Source organism: Dromiciops gliroides, chromosome 2, assembly GCF_019393635.1.
Source record: "Dromiciops gliroides isolate mDroGli1 chromosome 2, mDroGli1.pri, whole genome shotgun sequence".
Classification (NCBI taxonomy): domain Eukaryota; kingdom Metazoa; phylum Chordata; class Mammalia; order Microbiotheria; family Microbiotheriidae; genus Dromiciops; species Dromiciops gliroides.
Genome location: NC_057862.1, coordinates 114,726,557 through 114,744,007, shown reverse-complemented (window position 1 = coordinate 114,744,007; position 17,451 = coordinate 114,726,557). Strand labels below are relative to the sequence as shown.

The 17,451-nt window shown below is 39.7% G+C and overlaps 1 protein-coding gene across 1 annotated transcript in view; it reads right to left on the bottom strand.

The window, feature by feature from the left end:
- The window catches only part of ADAMTSL3 (ADAMTS like 3), a 584,778-nt gene that overhangs the window by 507,516 nt on the left and 59,811 nt on the right, over positions 1 to 17,451 (bottom strand). The window lies entirely within an intron of this gene.

The window sequence follows — 17,451 nt, the reverse complement described above, 5'->3', positions numbered from 1 at the left end:
CCTAACTTCATTATTTCTAAGTTTATAACACCTTTCACATTAACCTACTACAGCCACCATTCTACTTCAGGCCCCCATCACTCTTTTGTTTTTTTTTCGAGGCAATGAGGGTTAAGTGAATTGTCCAGGGTCACACAGCTAGTAAGTGTCAAGTGTCTGGGGCAGAATTTGAACTCTGGTCCTCCTGAATCTAGGGCTGGTGCTTTATCCACTGTGACACCTAGCTGCCCCACCCCCATCACTTTACTTAGATTATAGCAACAGCCTTTTAATTGGTCTCTTCCTCCACAAAGCTACCCTAGTGATTTTCCTAAAGTTCAGGTCTGACTATGGCATTGCCCTATTAGATAAATTCTGGTGTTTCTCTAATATCACTAAGAACAAGCATAAATTGCTCTATTTGGCATTTAAGGTCCTTTCCAACGTGACTTCAACCTACCTTTCAAGTCTCATTACATACTATTCCCCTTTATGTATTCTACAGTCCAGTCAATCTGTCCCTCTAACTCTTCCTCATACATAACACTTCCATTTCCCACGGCCTTTACATGACCATTCCCAGTGCCTAAAATACACTTCTTCCTCCCCTGCACCTCTTAAAATCCCTAGCTTCTTTAAGATTGAATACTTAACTCAAAGAACACCTTGTACATGAAGTCCTTCCCAACCTCTGTTTCCTACCCACCCCCAGCCACTAGCAGCCTCCTCTAACAAATCACTTTGCATTTGTTTTGCACATACCTATATAGTGCATATTGTTTCCCCTGATAGAAGGGAAGCTCTTTGAGGAAAGGCATGTTTTGCTTTTGAATTTCTATCCCCAGCACCTGGCCCAGTGTTTCCTACTTAGTAGATACTTAATGCTTGATAATTGATATGACTGATATGAAAACTGATGCATAGAATCTAAAATGACTCACACAGCTAATTACTAACAGTCTGAAATAGAGCCCAGTTCTCCTTACTCCCAACTTTTCCAACTTCATCACATTTAATTTTGATTATAAAAAGTCCAAGATCCTGACTAGGTAGTGCTATGAATCACAACCTTGCCTGGGAGGAAAGTAGGAAAGGAATGTGTTGTTTTTGTTGTTTTTTTTTTAATAGGTAAAGAGGTTGTTTTTGTTTTTGAATTCTCAAAACTGGGGATGGATGGAATATTTAGGAGAAAAATATGCAAAATAAATCTGACATGGCACTTGAATTTTTTTCTCAAAAGAATGAGAGAGGAAGAATATATTTTGTCAAGTGGATAATATCAAAATAAGAAAACCCCATTACTACCTTGAAAATAATAATTGGTTTATTAAACTTGATCACTGTTTATTATGTATTCAATTCAAGAGACTTCATCTTCTGACTAGAACATATACTTTCTGTTTGATACATTTCCTATTTTGTTAACAAATCTTTGTACCACAGAGAATACATGTCATAAGGAATATGTAGTAGTAGAAATACTCAGGGAAAGCTAACCTTAACCACAGCGGCTCAGTCCACAAGGAAGTCGGATGGAAGATGGAAGTAGACAAATGAGAAGGAATGTGATCACAGGATCATAGATTTGGGGATAAAAGGAAGCAAACTATCTCATTTTATAGATGAGGAAACAAGAGGCCCAGGGAGATGAAGAGACTTGCCCAATACTAATCCACATAATAAATGGCAGAGGTGGATTTGAAAGCTAAGTCACAGGATTTCAAATCCAACACCACATTATCAGATGTCATGCACAAGATCTAAGAAGGAAGTAACATCATGGATAGGTCTCTGAGTTTTATAGATGGATGACAGACAACTGAGGAGTCCCCTAGTTTTGCCTCATTTTACAGATGAAAAAACTAAAAAGCCCAAGGGAGTGGTGATTGCAGAGGCAGGACAAAATCCCAGGTCCCCATCTCCTAATCGGGTGTGCTTCCTACTTCATCACACTTCCTCTAAGTAATTAAAACATATTTCTGTATTATTAATGCAGTTGCATTTATTTCTGACCCCCTCTAATTAATGGACTTCTGTACATTTGATCTCATTTACCGTGGTACTGTTTGTTAAATAATGAATTCTTTCTAGAACTTTCTCTTTGCTCAGGCTTTAATCACCTTCTATGTCTATTGCCCCGGGGTTTATTAGACAAGTACAGCCCTGTGTAGTTGGAGCATGAATAACCCACAGTGGGTTCAAAGTGAAAACAAACACAGAATAGTCCTCTCGTCTTTTGCAAACTCCAGTAAAACTTGGTCCCAACAAACTGCTGACTTCCCTGAGGCTCCTGAATCCCAAAATGAGTCTTCTGATGAACAATTTGGTTTACTCCCTCTTGGCGTCTTTACCGGCAACTCCCTCCCTATGCTCCAGGCTGACCACCCTGGCAAAGACTGAAGCCTGGAACCTGATTACAACCCCGCTCCTACTGGCTGCTGGAGATCCCCCTAGCCCTTAATCTCCAAGGCCCACTTTGGTGTTACCTCTGTAATAACCTTAATCCTGTATTTGGAGTAACTCTATGGATGACAATCTGCTTTCTCTAAATTCCAAATACACAGAAATCCTAACTCCTCTGTTTGGTACCAGAGGCATTCAGTTCCTTATCTTTAAGATTCTCATTTTGCTACAAGTCTAATCTAATTCCAAATCAAAACAATAACAATAAAAACAACAATGAAGATACTCAAGTCCAAATTATCTTTTTCTTTTCTTTCTTTTTTTTTTTTGTGGGGCAATGGGGGTTAAGTGACTTGCCCAGGGTCACACAGCTAGTAAGTGTCAAGTGTCTGAGGCCGGATTTGAACTCAGGTACTCCTGAATTCAGGGCCGGTGCTTTATCCACTGTGCCACCTAGCTGCCCCCAAATTATCTTTTAATTAGCATTCTTTCAAAATTCACATTCAGATGCTAAATCTCCAGACATAAGATCATTGATTTAAACCAGGAAGGGACCGTAAAGGTCTTGTAGTCCAGTGTTCTCATTGTACAGCTCACTGGGGCAGCAAGGTATTAGATTAGATAGAATGCTGGGCCTGGAGACAATAAGACCCGAGTTCAAATGTGACCTCAGACACTTACAAGCTGCATGATCCTCAGATCCAAGTTTGCTGGCTCCAAATCCACTGTAGTTAATTTCAAGTACATACAATAATGGAATCAAAGTTGGAAGGGACTTTAAAGGTTATATAGAGGCCAATGTACTTTCCAATTCAGGAATATCCTATCAGTGATGTCAAGTTTAAACAGAAAAGGGGGGTCATTAAACCATATATTAGGATTTCTGTGAGATATAAATTGACTTAGAAAACTATATATTAATGTTATTTGTGTTCATTATGTTATGGGCCCATAGCACCCCAGAAGTTCTCTGGGGCACATCAAAAACCTTCTCCTTGAGAAACTAAATTAAAGGACCAACACACCTAAAGAGATAAGTGGAACCAGATCAGACTGAGCTAGCTCCTGGACCACCCCCCTTCATTCCAGTCTCCCTCACCCCTGGGGAGATAAGATTATGTGTGGCTGCTGCCTTTGTGGCGGGAGGAGGAAAGAGAGATGGCTCAAGAGATTCATAGCCACCCCTCACCTCCAGCCACCACCAGTGGGGGATGGTCCTCCCTCAATAGGGGAACCTTCCACAGTCAGAAGATCACCTCATCGGACCACCATCGGGCCTCTATAAAAGTATCTGCCTGTCTCCTACTCGAGGAGATTGGTATCTCAGAGCCATGCTCTGTGCCATGCCTTTTTCCTCATGAGAAGAAGTCCAAGGATTTCTCTCTTGGTTTCCCTTCCCCAGGCTCTAAATAAACTATTATCTTATTCTATTGGATTTGTGTGCAAGAGGGTGTAATTCTTTAAAGAGGAATTACTAAGGATCCCAAACTCCTACCCTTACCCAAACCCCCTACCCTATTTTCCCCATGACAACTGTATTTGTATGTATTTTGTTAAATATATCCCAATTACATTTTAATTTGGTTAGGAAGTAGTCAAGAATGTTGCAAGCCTCATCTACATCATCTGTGAAAGATAGTCACTCTGCCAGTGACAGGGAGCTCACCATTTCACAAGACAGTCCATTCCACTGTTGGACAGCTCTGATTTTTAGAAAACTCTTCCTTAAATGAGATCTGTCTCCTAGTAATTGTGACTGTGTCTCACTGTGCCCTTCTATGCCCTACCACAAAATGGCTATTTTTAGATAATGAACTCTTATCTAAAGTGGAATAAAATATGAGTACTCATAAAGAGTAGCAATATTTAAATTAAATCATGCAAAGTGGGAGGCCTCAATTCCTCAATTGTTCTTTCTGGTCCAAAACCACATATGACCTGAACCTATTCCTTCCTCCATGATATTTCACCCTCCCAATCCCCAAAATTGAGCAAACAGCCATCAGAGATTTCGTCTATAACATTCCATTGTTTGAGATCATTTGTATAGCATTCTCTCAAATGGATTCCTGTGCTGGTAGAAGAGTGAAAGAGATAACCTCTCATATCCCATCAGTCTCTAGTAGTTAGATGCCAGCTGTTTCCCAGATTCCACTCTGTTTTGAAACCAGAACAAACACCACCCCAATTTAGCTGTGAATGAAGGCTAACTGTTGGCTGAACACACAATGTTCCCCAGTTGGAGAGTTTATGAACCACTCCCAGAAAGGATACTTGTGAACACACTCAATTTTGGCAGATCCTTTACTACCACTGCAGCATACAAATATCTGCTGAATGAAAACAACAATGTACTCATTCAGCTTAACTTTATTTTTCTCTACTTTTTCTCCTTAATCCTGAAGAGGAGGCTACTACAAAGATGACATTACTCCACTGGAAAATAGAAGAAGGTTATGGATCTAGATATTGTTGCCCACAGTATAAACAATAAATTAACAAAGAGTGAAAAGTTGAATTGTGATCACAAGGAAACAACTTTATTTACATAAAGTTATTACAGAGGTTATTATCACAAGAAATTAACTTTTTGTTTGTTTTTTCGGGACAATGAGAGTTAAGTGACTTGCCCAGGGTCACACAGCTACTAAGTGTCAAGTGTCTGAGGCTGGATTTGAACTCAACTACTCCTGAATCCAGGGCTAGTGCTTTATCCACTGTGTCCCCCAAGAAGTTAACTTTTAAAGGAGGTACATATATATATATATATATGTATATATATATATATATATATTACACCAAGAGTTAGTGGGACTGGACTCGACAAGAATATCCTATGAAAGGTGTGCTTTATTCAAAAGAAATAAATTTAATCGAAGGAATGATGAGCTTCCACTGCATCCCCAGTACAGGGCACATAGCAAGAGCTTAATAAATACTTGTTGATTGACTGACTGATGTAAGAAGGTACATACCATCATAGATATGGACATGTCTGAGGGCATAGACATGGTAGAGTTTAGGTGAAGGTAAAACAAGAAACAAAAATGATAACTTTGTGGGAATAAACTATAGACCAGAAGTGTCAAACTTGTGGCCCACAATACTCCTGCGTATAACTCAAACCAGATTAAAATGTTATTGGGAAATATCTAGCAAGATATACAAAAATATAATAAAACAGATAATTATTCTTGTTGTTCAGTCATTTTGGTTTTGTCCAACATTTGTCCAAATGATCCCATTTGGGGTGTTCTTGACAAAGATACTGGAGTGATTTACCATTTCCTTCTCCATCTCATTTTACAAATGGAGAACTAAGACAAATAGGTTTAAGTGACTTGTCCAGGGTCACACAGCTAGTAAGTGTCTAAGGCCAAATTTGAACTCAGGAAGATGAGTCTTCCTGACTTAAGGCCCAGCACTCTATCAGCTGCATCACCCACCTGCCAAAAACCATGGATAATATTATATTTTAAAACTAAAAACTAAGTCAATATGCAGCTCATAATTAGCCTTATGTACTAGTGGCTCCCATTATAATTTACTCTGATACCACTGCTATAGACTACTCAATCATAAAAAGGATATAGATGATATTTTCGTAAAACTGAAAAAATGCTACAAAGGAGACTAATACTAGTAATAAGTAACTTCAATTATCTTTAAGTCTGATGGAAATCGTATTCTACTACAATTAAAGGATCAGATAAATATTTGACATACCTTGCTAACAATTTCATTTCATTTCCTAGAAGATAGCAGAAATAAAGAGAAAAGCTATTTTGTGGGGGGGAAAAACGATATATGAAAAAAATTTGAAAGAATATGCCCAAACCATAAGTGGGAGGTCTACAGGTGTTGCACATTGCACAGGTTTTCATATTTTTTCATTGCATTGATTGATTATGTTGATTTTTTTCCTCTTAGTACTCTTTTTTCCTTTGAAAAATACTATTTATTATATGGGATAACTCAGTGGAAGGAGGAGGTGGAGGAATACAGTGGAAAACTATGATAATGTAAAAACCAGAAGATATCAATAAAATCTATAAAAGAAAAAAAGAAATATGCACTTCTCCAGGTATAAGTGTCAAATATGAAAACAAGGGGCTCTTAGAAAAATTTTAAAAGCAGAGTCTGTAGTCCTCTTTCAGCACTGCCTCTGCTCAAAAGAACTATGGCCAGGTCATCAAATCCTTGGGGATCTTCCCTCATTCTCAGATGAAAAGAGATTGGACTCTTAATTAGAATTCAGAAAGATACCATATACACTTGGTGGAATTGTTAATGTTTTGCCTAGAAAAAAGAAAACCTAGGAGGGGCATGTTCTATGTCTTCAAATGTTTGAAAGGTTGATATGGTGTGGAAATAATCTTGTACTATGTGGCTTCAGAGGACAGAACGGGATGGAATTCTAAGGAAGTAGATTTTGACTTGGTAGAAGTTAAAATGTTCTAACAGGGGGCAGCTAGGTGGTGCAGTGGATAAAGCACTGGCCCTGGATTCAGGAGTACCTGAGTTCAAATCCGGCCTCAGACACTTACTAGCTGTGTGACCCTGGGCAAGTCACTTAACCCCCATTGCCCTGCTAAAATTAAAAAAAAAAATTAAAAAAAAAGTTCTAACAGCTAAAAATGTCTTTTCTAACCAATTCCTGTTCAGGTACAGCTTCAACTGAATCCTGTTCAAATAGAGTTTGGACTCAATGGCCTCCAAGCGGTCCTTTCCAACTCTGATTCTGGATCCAAAAAGGGAACGAGAGACTTTGCATATATATAGTGAGCCAACTAGTCATTTGGAAGTGTTCAAGCACAGGCTGGATAATTATCTTTTGGGATATTGTGGAGGGAATTCCTGTGTGAGGTGAGAGGTCAAACTTAAAGGCCCCCGAGGTCTGCTCCAACTGTATATAATTATTAACTAGCTCTATTCCTCTCCTCACCCCAATGTGCACAGGCAGACACTTGAGCTGCATCTTTGGATCCAGAGGCAATGTAGTAATCACTGTAGTAATAGATGAAAAACTGTGTTTGAGGTCTCAATTCTATAACTTAGTGACTCTGGGAAAGTGACACAAACTTTCTGGGTCTCCTGTGTGAAATTAGGAAGTTGTATGAGATGATCTTGAAAGTCCCTTCCAACTCCAAATTCTATGCTCTCTTTGGGGGCAATCCTATCTGTCATCACATAACAGACAGAGATTTGGAAGGTTAGCAGTCCAGACTGTATTTCCTCCTCAGTATGGGGCCCTAACAGCAAAGGGACGACGATCCAGGGTATGTTCAAGGTGAGAAAGCACCTGTGCTATCATGCTGATCAGGCAGAGTGGTTATTCACACTCTCCAGCCAAAGTTAATAACAGCATTTAGGGATAGTCTGCAGTTGTCATACAGCCTTTTCTGCCTCTAGACTTAAAAGAAGCAAGGGTCCTGTGCTCCCATCAATCCCAAGAGAGTTTGTTACCAGCACCCACCCAGATCCATTAAAGAAAATCTAGTGATTTATTATTATTTTTAACCAGGCTACTTAACACTTCTTCTCCTCCAAAAAGACATAACATAGGCTTTATTTCTAAACCTGAAACCTAGGTTAAAAAAGAAACATTCCAGATCACTTTTTTTCCAAGTGTACTGTCGTCACTCTGAAGGTTTTTTTTAAGCTATGTTTAAATATATATATATATATATATATATATATATATATATATTCCTGATAAATGTAGAATACATTTTCTTTGGCAGGACTGGTACTGTGGGCAGAAAATCAAATGAGTCTTAACATTTTTCTGAACTTTTAAAAAATTTCTCCCAGTGATTAAGTTTCTGGATATTTATCAACAACTAATTATATTTTCTCTTGATATAGTTTGGCTAAAACATTTAACATTTCACTACCAGCAAAGCCAAAATATGAAGGAGATTTTTTTAAATTCACCTTAGCTCTGATGCAAATTTCTGGAAGAAATATGAACACCTGAGCCTTATGCTTCTCTCCCTAAGTTCTACCTTTTTTTCCACACACTGGAAATGAATTGTTTCTTTTTAAAAGTCTTTACTACAATGCAAACTTGTCACATTCAATACTAATTTTTAACAAAAAGGAATTTTTAGCTTATTTATGCCATTTGCCCTGAAAACACCACCACCACCAAAACCACCCCAACACACAAATTTTAAACTTGCATGAGGGGGCAGCTAGGTGGCGCAGTGGTTAAAGCACCGGCCCTGAATTCAGGAGTTCCTGAGTTCAAATCCGGCCTCAGACACTTGACACTTACTAGCTGTGTGACCCTGGGCAAGTCACTTAACCCTCATTGCCCCGCAAAAAAAAAAAAAAAAAAAAAAACTTGCATGAGCAGGTAGAGCCAAGATAGAAAATGCAGATTAAACTTCTCCAGTGAAGAACTGGTAGCCAGAGGAGAAAGCTCATCTTATAATTTGCAGAGGGGAAAAAAGACAACTGGAGGAATTAAGTCACTTCCAACAAGTCCTTTCTTTAGACACCACCTAAGGGAAGCAGGCACCGCCTTCCACATGTAGCCTGACATGACTGACATGTGAATGTACTCTCTTCCAACAGGAAGACCAAAATGTTTTGGCTGTAATTTTGAATAAAATGTTGGCATTTCACAATGGGTTATTTAAAAACATGGCTATTACTCTGTATGGATGGAGGAAAGACAGACTTCCCCTGCCAATATATACAATTTAGCTATTTTCCCCCTTGAGCCTTCTCCCTAACAATTTTATTTAAGATTTCATTTTTTGGTAGGCCTTGAAATAAAATTCTCCCATTGGAAAGGTTCTCAATTTGTCAAACGCCACGGAGATAAAAATTTCTCTTAAAATACCTTGAAGAGAAACTGGGGCCGGGGGTGGGGGGAAGGAGGGATCTCTTAAATAACTTGACTTTTTAAATTAGGTATTGATTGAGTGAACAACATGGATGTGAAATACTGTGAGAAAATATTTGGAGTTGTTTTTGTTGTTTGTTTTTCTGACAGTTCGTCTGCTTTTAAAACAGGAAAACTTTAAACAGATACCCCTCCAAAAAATTGTTTGCCCAGTTTTGGTATCTGACTCCTTAAAAGAAGTTAAGCACTTTAACTCTTTCAGAAATCATTTAGTGACAGGAAGGAAGGAAGGAAGGAAGGAAGGAAGGAAGGAAGGAAGGAAGGAAGGAAGGAAGGAAGGAAGGAAGGAAGGAAGGAAGGAAGGAAGGAAGGAAGGAAGGAATGGAGGGACGGAGGGTGGGCATGAAAGAGAAAAGAGGGGAGGGAGGAAGACAATCTTTTAAATTCTACCAAGCACTTTACATAAGTTACCTCATTCAAGTCTCCTAACAACCCTCAAAATTAAACACTATTGTCCCAATTTTACAAAAGAGGAAACTAAGGCCCATAGTGATTAGGCAACTTTCCCAGGATTATATAATTAGTAATTGTCAGATGTCATTTGAACTTGGGTCTACCTGGTACCAAGTCCATGACTGGCCACTACTGACATGCTGCCTCTAGAGCACATGGTTCTGAAGTAGAAAATGGCCTTTTCCACAGCCAAATCACATCATAATCAATGGACAAATTTTATGGCCGAGAGTTGTTTACATAAAGTAAAAATGGTTATTTTGTCATTAGCAAAGCAAAGCAGCAGTGGCTTCAGTAGGATTGAAAATGATTGGATTGTGGGAAGTCATTCAATAATTTAGAATTTAACTCTCTAAGTAGACAAGTCTTAAATATAGACATTGATTCAGTAACAATTTATTAAACAGCTACAAAAATGTACAAGCACTGCAGAAGGTGTAGGACATACAAAGATGAAAATAAGTGGCATAGTCCTTACTCTAAAAGAGCTTAAAATCTACTAGTAGGGACAGGACAGACAAATAAATAAATAAGTCAAACATGTAGGAGAACATAGGGATAGTTAAGAGGTGCAATGGATGGATCTGGAGTCAGGAAGACCTGAATTCAAACCCAGTCTCATATATTTACTAGCTGTGTGACCTTGAGCAAGTCACTTAACCCTGCTTGCCTCAGTTTCTTCTTCTGTAAAATGAGCTGGAGAAGGAAATGACTGATCACTGCCAAGTAAACCCCAAATGGGGCCACAGATAATCAGGCACAACTGAACAGCAACAACAAAAAAGGAGACAATGATACGACTAAAAAAGAGATTCAAACAAAGTACTATAGAAAAACTGGTCTCCTGAGATGTGGCTTAAATGGAGACTTCACTACAATGCCTGGTATATAGGAGGTACGTAATAAATGTTTATTGCCTGATTGATCCATGTTGACCACTACCCCACAATTCCTTGAATCTACTGGCTTTCATTCTCTTCTCCTCAAACCAAAGGTTATTACAATGGTTCTAAACTGCTGAGCTCCATTCAACAGGTGAAGAGACTCATGGGCCCATGCACACAGCCCCACACTTCAATAAAGGCCACCGGTGCTTCACAATATGTCCCTATGGGAGAGTCATCCCTCCCACCCAGAAGTGTCTATGGCAGAAGCCATAAAACCCAGCACAAGTCTTCTTCGGGTTATATACAAATAACCTCTCCATGAAATGGCCTCCATGACTTCTTTTGTATCTTGTGCTGCAGAATTTCATCCCTGCAATGTTCAGGGGCCAGTCCTGCTTTTCTCAGCTGCAAGCTTATGTATTTCCATATAAGCCAGTGTGCAGGGCACTGGTCCACAGGACATCTTCAGGATCCCAGGAGTGAATGGTAGGATCCTGATTATCTGTACCTGTACAAGGGTAGGCAGATGTGGAGCAGGTTCAGAGCTTGTCAGATTACTGAGGATCCTGCCTCCATGCTTGCCCCCACTCTCTCTTCAAAGATTTTTCACAGAATTGCCCAAAACCATCCTCCATAAGACACGTGCATGCCCAGGGCATCACCCTGCGCCTCCAGAAGACTGGCTGTATGACCCTGGGTGAATCACTTCCCTTCTCCATGTCTCAAATAACTCTTTAAGATTAAGTTGCAGACCATTAGCAGAGGGCGTTTCCTCCCAAGGTATTTCCTACAGCAATGTAACCCTCCCCAGTGACACTGAAACCTCATGTCTGGTCCAAAAAACACAAACAGCCTTCAGAGGCTCCACTACTGATTGCTCCTTAAACTGACATTTAAGGCCTTTCAAAATCTGGCTCCAATCTACCTTTCCAGCCTCATTTCATCTTTCTCCCTTTGATTCACCATGTTTCTTCCAGGCTGTACTACTAACCATTGCTTGAACTCGACATGCTATCTCCTGCTGTATGCCATCTCCCCTCACTGCAACACAATCCCTCATTAAGTCCACCTTTCAGAACCCTTGCCTTCCAGAAGGCTCAGTCCAAATGCCACATCTTCCACTGTAGCCTTCCCTGATGCAAAATTCGGAAAGTGATCTCTCCCTCCTAAAACATTCTTAAAACACTTTGACTGGATGTCTCCTTTTTCATCCCTTTAAGCATGTAATAACATACCCCCACTTCCTAAAAAATGGAAGCCCTGTGAGAACAAGAGCTCTGTTCTTTTTATTTTTTGTATCTGTATCACCTAGCACAATGCCTTACACATAGTAGGAGCTTAATCATTGTTGTTGTTGTTTTGTCGTTTTCATTGAATTGGGGGCTGGGTGATAAGAATTATTCTCAAGCAGGTCTGGGTAGACTGGTGTCTGAGAACATGGTTGTGAAGCACCAACCTAGCCAAGCCCACATCTGCGTTTCCTTCAACTACCTGCCATTAAAAAATGTCTACTGCCTTGAGCTGTTTCTTTGAGTGAGGCAAATTGTCCTCAACACCTGCCTCCTGTGTTGTTTCCTGTTCTTGCTCTAGTTTTGATGCTCCTGACTCTTGACCCACTGCTTTCCAGCTCTTGAGAGTGTGTTCCTACTTAGCCTCTGGCTTTGGTACCTGTTTTTTTGGCCTTTCAGGCTTTGGACTTTGTGCCCACCTTCAAGTTTTCTCCATGAACTCTCTGGCTTTCCCTGGCTGTGTATGAACCCACTTTATCCCAGCTGGCTTGTTTACATACTTAACAACCATGTCAGCTTATTGACTTACTTAAGGGCCTTTCCAATTATACCCTGGCTAAAACATAGGCCTGTTAATCTCTAACACATTTCCCACTCTGCCTCTGGCTTTCTCCCTGCATTTGGGGATGGGGAGAGGAGTGTGGGAGGGCAGAGGAAAAGGGGAATAGTTGGGTTGTTATAATACTACTTCTAAAAAAAGTAAAATAGTGGTAGTCTTCTGGACTCCTGCTACTATTCCACATCATAACAACTGAGCTATGAGTTTATGAATTCAGCAGTTTCTGCCAATAGGGATGAGGAAGGTATTAGCCCATCACCCATGCTAAGGCTGTCTATAGTCAATAAACAACAGCTGGGAGAAACAAGGCTTTTCTCCTTGTGGTTGAGGGTAGTCAATCATACTGCCAATGTAGAGTTTTTCCTTAGAGGGGAAGAAATGAGAGATGGTCAAGTAGATGCTCATTACACAGCCACTGTATCCAGAACCAGGAAGGATCTGCATTGGCTGCCCATACCATTTAAGAGTATGGGAGGGGGGAAAAAAAGAGTATGGGAGAGAGCAGAGTCTGACGCAAGCACAAAACCCCATCCAGAAATGGAGACTAGAAGTAGAAGTAAACAGAAGAAAATACTGAACACCATGAAGAAATACTATGGAGCCCCAAAGATGAATCCAGAAGAGGGTGAAGCTACTCCAAATAGAGTCTCGGGAGACAAAAACGGAACTAGTCAAAAGGACAACAAAAATACCCAAAAATGAAATAAATGGTACAAAATTTAATGTTAAAGGAAATTACAGCAAGGAAGGAGAGAATAGCAAAGAGAATTAAGATCTTTGAACAGTTGATGGTAAACCTTACCAAAGCATTGATCTCCCTGAAAATTAGAATGAGACAAATAGGCTTTCATCACCCTGGCACAGTACACGGCTGGATATTCCTACATGATTTTACCTGGGTTGACACATCTTTCCCTAATTATGTTTGTCCCAGGGAAGATGGGTGTTTTGTGCCCTGCCACTAAGGACTGGAGTACACAGGATACCAAAGAGGCAACATCACAAGTTTAGCATAAGCTGTCTGTCTGGTAGTACTTTCAGTCTCAGAGGAAAACTTATTTAAAGGCTGACCCTTTTCCATCAAGGCTATTCATGCTTGTATCCTCCAAGAAACAGCTCTCTCCAATATTCAACATCATTCTCTCTCTCTCTCTCTCTCTCTCTCTCTCTCTCTCTCTCTCTCTCTCTCTCTCTCACACACACACACACACACACACACACACACACACACACACACACCTTCCATTCTTGTATCTATTCTGGCTTCTCCTCTACCTTCACAAGAACCTATATCTTTTCTATCTGTTTTATCATGAAGCTATTGTGCTATTTCTCTCCTTCCTTTCATTATCAAACTCCCCAAACGAGTGATTGGCCCCTACTTCATTAATTTCCTCACCACTCATTTCTTTTGTTTTTGGAGGGGGGTGCAGGGCAATGAGGGTTAAGTAGCTTGCCCAGGGTTACACAACTATTAAGTGTGAAGTATCTCAGGCCTAATTTGAACTCAGGTCCTCTTGAATTCAGGACCAGTGCTTCCTCCACTGTGCCACCTAGCTGCCCCACTCATTTATTTCTCAAGAAAATCCATTTTCCATTATAAGGACTCTATTGAAGCTACATTTTGGAATGGTCATCAATTTCACCTCTTACTTGCCAACTCCAACAGCTTCTCCTTAGCCTTCATTCCCAACCTCTCTGTGGAATTTGAACCTGTTACCCATCACTTCCTTCTTAAAATAGGCACCTCCTTCAGAACACAAAATGCTATACTATCTTGAATCTCTTCTTAATGCTCTGATCACTACTTCTATGACCTCAATCAACAAACATTCTACCAATATTCAATGAGGACCCATAATGCATAAGGCACTGTGCTAGGTTTTATGGAACTATAAAGAAAATTAAGTCATAACCCCTTCTTTCATGGTACTTGCTATATAATAGGAGAAATAAGGCACCTACACAAAACTATAATACAAAATTCAATTCGAGAATGCAACAAAAGTTACAAAGAATTGAGATACAGAGGAAAGGCTGCTTCACATTGTGGAATCAAGCATGGCTTTATGATCTAGAGTCTAGCAATGTCAGCTGAAGACACAGTTTTGTAATTCACTTTATGTATGATGGTATACAAGTCACAAGCCTTAGTTTCCTAGTAAATTATATTTCACTACATGTATCACAGGGTTACTGTGAGAACAGCAATTTGTAAACTATAAAAATGCCCTAGAAAATATGTTATTATTATCACCATTAATGAGGAGAGAGCATTTGAACTGGGGGAACTGAAGGACTAGTAGGCATTGGGCAGATCTTGAGGGAGAGGAATGCAGGGTATTGCAGAAAGAGAGAAGAGAAGCACAGAGAAGGAATATGTGGAGAACATTCTGGGTAGAGCAAGTAATATTGTTTAGCTAAAGTCTGTGTGCTGTGAAGGGGGACATTATGTGCTATAATCAGAAAAGTGAAAAGCCTGGAAGGTCAGACAAAGATTTTGGGATTTCATTTGGAAAACTAATATATAAAAACTGAAAATTGGTTATCAGAAGGGTGATGTAATCTTGGTCAAAGTCTCCTCATTTTCATACTACTATCCCTTTAACCTCAAGGTTCTGACGTCCTCTTTCATGGAATATCATAGGGTAGTATGTCACAGAATCATATATCATGGGATCATAAATATAGAGCTGAAAGGAATCACATAAGCCATCTAGTCCAACCATCTTGTTTTACAGATGAGGAAACTGAGGTCCACCGAAATTAAGTGACCCAAGGTCACATGACGCAGTGTCAACTGTCTCTCAACCTTGTCCGTCTCCCTTAAAGACTCTGCTCTAATGGCTTCAGCTATCATCTCCAAGTAGATGACAACTTGCAAATTAGTATCACTTACCTTGACCTCTCACTGTCTTCCTGTCATATGTCTATGAAAGTCTTCCAGACCATTCTACTTGCCATCACTTGAAAGCACAATATACAAAAACTACAACACAGTCCCAATTTACCAACTAATCAGCAAGCATTTATTACTGCCCACTATGTTCCAGGCAGTGTGTAGTTGTTACGGATAGAGATTGGAACAATGATTTCTTGGTATACGGAATTCTTAGATAAGGAAGCCCCCTCTCTGGATGCAAGTCCCTCTCTGCCATCTTGTAGTCTTATAGGGCTGCCTAGATCAGTGTTGTCAAACTCACACAGAAACAGGGGCCAAGAAATTGTACGTAAGCATCTGCTTATTGGCTTAGTTTTTAAATGTAATGCTATCTATGTTTAGTTGTTGTTGTTCAATCATTTCAATTGTGCCTGACTCTGTGACCCCTTCTGGGGGGGGGGGATTCTTGGCAAAGATACTGCAGTGGTTTGCCATTTCCTTCTCCAGCTCATTTACAGATGATGAAACTGAGGCAAACAGAGTTAAGTCACTTACCTAAAGGTCACATAGCTAATAATTGTCTGAGGTCAAATTTGAACTCAGGAAGGTGAGTCACCCTAACTCCAGGCCAGGCATTCTATCCACTGTGGCACCTAACTGTTTTCTTTCTTTCTTTCTTTCTTTTTTTGGTGAGGCAATTGGGGTTAAGTGACTTGCCCAGGGTCACACAGCTAGTGTTAAGTGTCTGAGGCCAGATTTGAACTCAGGTACTCCTGAATCCAGGGCCGGTGCTTTATCTACTGAGCCATCTAGCTGCCCCCACCTAGCTGCTTTCAAGAAGCTTACATTATACAGAGTTTGGTAGCAATATAATATGTACATAAATAATAAATACAAGCATACTTGCAAGTAAAATATAAAGTAATTTCTAGACAGGGAGATCATTTACAGCTAAGGGTATATGGAAATCAGGAAGGCTTCATGCAGGAGGTGCACTTGAAATGAGCCTTTAATAAAAGTGAAGGATAACTGAACCCAAATGTTTCACAGATTCTCCAGACTCAGTAGAATGGAGTTACAAAAACCTCTGAGTTGGAAGGGTCCTTTCAATGTAATTGGCTTCAGTCTCTAACTGAAGCAAGAATCACCAGTATGATATATTTGACAAATAATAAATGAGTTTTAAATATGAAATGAACTATAGAAGTCTTTCAGCACATCAGATGTATGTATGTCCATACAGGATTTATGGAAAATCATGGACAAGAATCACACAGGATGAGATATGGATTGACTGTAATGTCTAGAGATAGGAGTGACCTTTGAAGTTATCTAACCAAGAAACCTTACTTTATAGATGAGGAAATTAAGTACCAGAGAGAGTATTGGAAGTCACTTTAAGAAAGCACTCTCTTTGTTCAGGTTTGATGTTATGATGAAGTAAAGTACTTGCAAATTACTAAACAGTTAACAAAAAGAGATTTATTCATGAAGATGAGTCTTCCTGATTCCAAGTCCAGTGGTCTCTCCACTGTACCCACCTAGCTGCCATCTATTTTTTTTTACTGAGTTTTTATTTATTTTATTTATTCTGTTAAATATTTCCCAATTACATTTTAATCTGGTTCAGGTTACTCTCATGCATGTGAGCTGAGTATTTGACACCTTTGACCTCAATCAATAAGAGTTTAAGTGACTTGCCCAGTTTGTCTTGAACCTAGAACTTGACATTAAGGCTGGCTCTCTATTCATGCTGCCACTCAAACTACGGGGCTGGGGATACAAAGACAAAATGAGATCATCTCTGCTTTCATGGAGCTTACATTCTTTCAAAACTTACTTCCTATACTTTTAGAAACCCTCAATGTCGTGGCGCAGTAGATAAAGCACCGGCCCTGGATTCAGGAGTACCTGAGTTCAAATCCGGCCTCAGACACTTGACACTTACTAGCTGTGTGACCCTGGGCAAGTCACTTAACCCCCATTGCCCCGCAAAAAAAAACAAAAGAAAGAAAAAAAAAAAGAAACCCTCAATGTTAGTCATGCTGTTTTTATCTTTGTCTTTCTAATACATCAAAATACAT